The sequence below is a fragment of the Myotis nattereri genome (assembly GCF_964212035.1).
Source record: "Myotis nattereri genome assembly, chromosome: 8".
NCBI classification, from domain to species: Eukaryota; Metazoa; Chordata; class Mammalia; order Chiroptera; family Vespertilionidae; genus Myotis; species Myotis nattereri.
The window spans coordinates 66,942,418-66,948,633 of NC_138083.1; the positions used below are offsets into that span (position 1 = coordinate 66,942,418).

The 6,216-nt window shown below is 52.2% G+C and overlaps 1 long non-coding RNA gene across 1 annotated transcript; it reads right to left on the reverse strand.

The window, feature by feature from the left end:
- Window positions 1–353: 353 nt before the first annotated feature.
- Window positions 354–3,896, reverse strand: LOC308522998. Its single transcript, XR_013996281.1, has 2 exons — window positions 1,477–3,896; window positions 354–722 (listed from the first exon to the last, which is right to left on the reverse strand). It is a non-coding gene; the product is annotated as an uncharacterized lncRNA (long non-coding RNA).
- Between the last annotated feature and the right edge of the window lie 2,320 nt (window positions 3,897–6,216).

Sequence of the window (6,216 nt, forward strand, 5' to 3'; positions counted from 1 at the left end):
TTAGCAATGCTAACATGGGTTGTGCCATCATTTCTGACTCAGCAGCTCACCCAAATCCCCATCATTCTCCATCTTCCAACCCCAAATGCATCCAAACTCAGCTCTCCTATGAAATGCCTCCAGCTCCAGATGACAGACGGAGGAGGAAAGATGGGGTGCCCCCTGCACTACCCATGCCTCCCAGTGGACCCTTTGGCCTCTTTCCCACTCCCGAAGCCCCCTCCTCCGCTTTAACTCATTTCCGTTTTTCATGCTGACACATTTTAAAGTAAATCGCAGACTTCATGTCATCCCTCTTCTGCTTACTCCAGTAGATGACTTAAAGAAACAAGAACCTTTTTCTATAGTCAAAATACATTATAATCACTAACAACATATTTTATTAATGCCATATAATAATTGGCTCATAGATAAATTCAGAGACATTTTAAAATTCATAATTTTTCCCATCTTTTTTTTTAACTTTGTCAGACATGATGGGCACTGGAGAGGGACAAAAATGCACAGAGACACTGTGTGGGTGAGGCTGGAGGCAGTGGCATGTCCTGCCCTCCTGGAAGGATAAATCAGAGGCAATGTGGCAGACATGGGTCTTCTGATCCAGCAAACCCGCTCCTGGGAATTAACTGGACGGTAGGTACATCAGAGGGTTCTGTGGGAACATCTGAAATGACCATCCTCGGGACAGTTCATTCAGTCGGGGTGACGACATGCTCTGGAACCTGTAACAAGACCCAGGAAAGCTAAATGCAGTCCCTGACCCTCGGCTGGGTCTGTGTCTGCAAGGACATTACTGGGTTAATGAGCAGAATAGGATTACAGACAGGTTAGAGAAACGTACTGCGCTGACACTACTAACTGTACTGTGTTTAGATATAAAAAAAATAATCTTGCCGAAACCGGTTTGGCTCAGTGGATAGAGCGTCGGCCGGCGGACTGAAGGGTCCCAGGTTCGATTCCGGTCAAGGGCATGTACCTGGGTTGCGGGCACATCCCCGGTGGGGGATGTGCAGGAGGCGGCTGGTCGATGTTTCTCTCTCATCGATGTTTCTCTCATCGATGTTTCTGACTATCTCTCTCCCTTCCTCTCTGTAAAAAATCAATAAAATATATATAAAAAAATAATAATAATAATCTTTATTCTTAGGAAATGTATACTGAAGTCTTAAAGAACCATGATGCATGCAACTTATTCTCAAATGGCTCAACAATGTATCTTATATTTGCACAATATACTAATACTGTGTGCTTACATATACTTACAGGGGCGGGGAGGAGAGGGGAGAAGAAAAGAAAGGAGAGCAAAGAGAAAATGATCAGTAAAATGTAAATAATAGATGAATTGGGGATAGATGATATACAGGTGATTTTTATAGGTACTATTCTTATTCTTAACTTTTTATAAGTTTACATTTATCCCAGAATAAAAACTTCAAAATTAAAAGAATGAGGCAGATAACTATAACCAATACTCACCATCCCCACGAAGAAGGGAAGAAGCCCTTCTTTTTGGGCGTCTTTGCAGGCAGTGTGGCAGCACCCTGCTGTTGTTCATGGAAGAACACAGTTGCCTGGATCTGAGCGCACTGATGCACAGACCAGCTAGGGAAGCCCTCAGAAGGGTGGGGGCGGAACAGCCATCCTCATTAAAAGAACAAGAAAAGAAGGAAAGGGTGTGGGGACTCATTTAGTTAGCCCCTCGGACTTGCCATAAGGACAGAAGTCCTGGGTTTGCTGGGACCACCCCAATTTCAAATACTCCCTCTATCACCCTTACTAGTGCCCTCAGGAGGGACAGGGCTGCCCAGGACATGGGCCTGCTTCCTCATCGGCAGGGCTGGCACCGGGCTTGGCCCAGGGCCTTTACAGCAACCCCCCAGGTGCTCTGGCCCAGCCTGGCCAATGTCACCCGGGAGCATCTGGCTGAGCAGACAGCCCAGAATCTTGGACCCTCGTGAGAAGGAAATACTGTGCCAGCCAAGCCCAGGCCTCTCCATCAAGTCTCCACACCCCACGCCAGGGCTGAGGCTGCCTTGCCCCTGGTCGAGGGAAGCCTACAGAGGACGTGGGGTTGGCCCTTTCCATCCCTGCCCTGCTCAGGTCCGCTGAGAAGGCTGCTCCCTGGAAAAGGGGCCAAGACCTTTCAGAGGATTTTAGGAAACATGAAACAGAGTGGAGACCTCTTGCCCTGACAGTTTTCACCCCTCCCATCAGTTGGGGCCAGAATAACAAAAAAGCTTCCTCTCGTGTGCCTACTCTGGTTGGTTGATAGTGTTGCCCAGGAACCGTGATGACAGGATTCTGAAGTACTGTCCAAGTTGGAAGGAGAGAGTGTATTGATGATCGCTTGGCCATGTCTGCATGATGTGGAATGAGACTCGCAGTGTATAGACCATGCATTTGCCACCCGGAGTTATAAGCATGACCTCAATAAGAGAGAGATGGGGAGAGGTCATTAGCAGAATCACCACTATTACTACCACTACTACTGCTACTCCTCTATTGCAGCTAGAGTTACTGAGCACCTACCATTGGCCAGGCATGTATAGATGCCTCCCATGACAGTCCTAAAGGTGTTGGAGTCCTACTGATCCCTGAATGTCTACTGAACTGAGGGGTGGGAGCATAACCCCGTTTTACAGTTGAGGCAACTGAGGCTCACAAAGTGCTTGCCAAGGTTCCACTGCTCGTAGGTGGTAGAGTTGGAGGTGCACCCCTAAACCTGGGTGCTTTCCATCCCCCACTCTGCCTCTCTCCGATTCACCCTTCCTATCCCAGGGCCCACCCCTGGCTGCCTTTCCTGAAACGCCCCCCACCCCCCTCCCACCCCCCACACCCTAAGTCCCTCGTAGACATCGTGTCTACTGCCTACAAAGTCATGGGTGCCACTGGGAGGCACAACAACGTGGTCAGGGACTCACTGCCCCCACATTCAGTGGACAGGGGCCTCCCTGTATCCGTTACTTGTCCCCAACCCAGGTTCTTCCCACCACACAGCAGTGATAGATAGTTTGTGAAATACCCCGAGCTTGCGGTTGACCAGAATTCTGAAATAATTCCATTGAGACCGGAATTCATGCAATGGTCTGTATCCTGATGTGGTAAAGAAGGCAGCCCGCAGGGGTGGGGGGGGAGTGGTGGTGGTGGTAAGAGGATGTGAAGGCCCAAGAATGGTGAGGCAGCCTCCAGGCCCTGCAGAACAAGGGCTCCTGCTGCCACCCCTCCCCTGGCCCACAGGCTCCGGAAGGCCCATCTGACAGGAGCGGAACCCTGATAAGCACCACCTGACCAGGAGCCCCGGGCAGAGAGATTAATGCACAAATTGTCAACAACCTCCCAACGCTGCACCCCCACAAGGGGAGCAGGGGCATAAGGAGGCACATTGGGAAAGGAAGGACAGTGAGGCCTCAACCAGGGATAGGCAAGAGAACGGACGGCCTGCCCCAAGCCCTCAGCCTCAGCCTTGCCCCCAAACCCTCAGGGCCTGGGGCTGGGCAACCTGAGTGGGAAGAGGCTGACGTGTGAGGCTGAGGGATCATCATGGCGGCCGTTTATCGCTGAGCTGGGCCTTGGCCTGAGCAGGCCCTTGATGTGCAGGGGGATGGAGGAGAGCCTTTGGAGGCCCTCAGCCTGGAAGCATCCCACAGCTGGGTTGACTCCTGAGTTTTCTGGGGCCTCAGGTCATGGGGACTCCACCAGACCTGGCCGGCCTCCATGACCAATGAGCTGGAAGAGGACTGGGCTTCTCCTTGGCTGGCATCCCCCTCCCAGCACTGCAAAGCATCCCCCTACTACAGCTGGGCAGGGACCCCAGGCCCAGATGTGGCAGGAAGAGGGCAGGCCCAGGTGGCTTTGGAGTCGCCATGTTCAGGGGCCTCCCTCACACCAGTTTCCTCATCTGGAAACCAGAAACCTGAGGGCAATCCAGTGGGATTTCTATAGAGCAAAATGCACTCAGTGGAAGGGCTGCCCTATACTCCGAGGTTATGAGATTCCCTTTTTAGGGAAAAAGTAAAAAATAAAACCTTTTCTCTGAAGAAATGATGGTACTACCAATCAGACATGGTGTACTGAAGACCCCCTGGTATATTTCGTTTGCTACATGGGTAATTGGGCTTCCATCTTTAAATCTTTAAGTCCATTTGTTTAAGTTGTATTTCCAGTTTCGTTTGGGAAGCTCTGAGCCACAGGTCCCATGTGCCCCAGGCCCCACCTCCCCCAAACCCTGCCCCTGCCCTTCCCTGCAGCAAGCAACCTGGGCCATTTACGTCCTCAGTGCCATGTGGAGCCAGCCACGCCCCCACACATTGTCCACCTGCCCCTGGCTCATGTGTGCCAAGCCAGGGCACCGCAGTCCAAGTCCCATCTATCACCCTCAAACAGCTGCCCCGTGTGTCTGCACCCATTGGCCGGGGCCACTGGCACCCACAGCAGGAGCAGGCACTGCCCGGGATCGCACCATCTCTGTGCAGCCAAGGTTTCCACACACAGAACAGTGAGAATCTAGAGTGTAAGCCCAGTGCTATCCTGGGTGGCACAGTCCCAGGAGTCTGCAGGTGACACCTGGTTCCTTCTCAATCATTCCTCCACCCCCACTCGGCACTCAGCTGGTACAGACCACCCCCATCCCTGACGACTTCCCTACAAGCCCGTCTTCCTCAGTCAGTGGCCAGGTGCGGCCACACATGCAGGGCCCGAGGTCCTGTTGGGGGCCTACTCCCGCACAAGAACCAGAGCAATAGAGGCAGTGGGAGCACAGAGTGCTGTTTGAACTGGGCAGAGCACAGGCCCCAAGCGGCCCGATCATCTGAATTTTTTCAAGAGGTGAAGAAAATTCAAAATTTTAGGGAATCTCTCCTGACTTTTCAATGTTGAACATGAATTCAACTTGTCATAACGATAATAACATTCTGCAGGAAGAGAAAATCCATCTGCTGGCCAGCTGGTGCAACCTGCAGTCAGCAGCCAGGCCTCACTGGGTGTAGTGAAGGTGCAAAACCAGCTGGGCAACGTCTTCTGAGCGTCTTTTCTGGGACCAGCCCAGGGCTGGTGCGGGGCACCCAGCTAAGTCAGACTCAGTCAGATCCAGGCCTCAGGGGGCTAGGCTTGGAGCGGTGCAGAGACAGATCATGGCAGCACAACAAAACTGTGATCTCTCGTACAGGCATGGAGTGTTTCCCGGGCTTTCACAGACATTGCTAACAAGTTTTCCTCTGAGAGATGGCTACACACAGCCAGTGAGTGTGGGAGCCGGAATCTCAACCCCAGCTGGCTGGCTCCAGCACCCATACTGTCACCTACCACGCCCTTCATGCAGACACCACACTTCTTCATCCTTTCAAAGTAAAATTTGGCCGCCACCATCAACAGAGATTCTCCATGCCAGAGCACCAGCCATTGACTGGCAAAAGTGACCACAGCAGCAGGGAATGCCCAGCCTCTGTGCTCTGGGCACTGCCCAGCCAACCCTTGGAGAAAGGCATGGATTTCCTGGGCAGGGGTCGCCCTCTGGTGGTGATGGGCACAGAGTCACCACTGACCTCAGGTCTCTGGAACGAGGTGGCAAGGTGAGGTGGGCCCAGCTCATACCTGGACCTCTCTCACCACTCAGGGGCCAGGGCCCAGATGCCCCACGTTGTGAAGGGGAAACCAAGGCCCTGAAAACGGAGCAGAAACTTTGTCAGGGCCATAGAACACGTCCATGGAAGAACTGGAAGGAGCCAGACTTGATGCCCAGTGGCTGGCCTGTGGGATGAGGGGGGACAACAGCATTTATTGAGTGCCTGCATCGTGTTCTACATGCAGGGTCTTCCGTGACCCCTATTAAATAAACAATTATTCATGGTACTTGTTAAAGACTGTAAGAATGCTTTATTCAAGGGGGACCATTACAACAGGGTCCCTTTTTTTAGAGAGAGAGGGAGAGGGAGAGAAACAGCGATGTGAGAGTGAAATATCAATCTGCTGCCTCCTGCATGATGCCTACCAGAGATCAGGCCCACAACCCAGGCATGTGCCCTGACCAGAAATCAAACCCGCAACCTTTTCGTGCACAGACTGATGCCCAAACAACTGAGCCACACTGGCCAGTGCCAACAGGGTCTTATTGTGGGGAAGAGTGATGGAGCTGCCCCCTGAATACAAGAAAGAGGGAATTTATAACCACAGAGCAGGGTGGGGTCAGTGGATGGAAAATGACTAAGAGGAAATATCAGG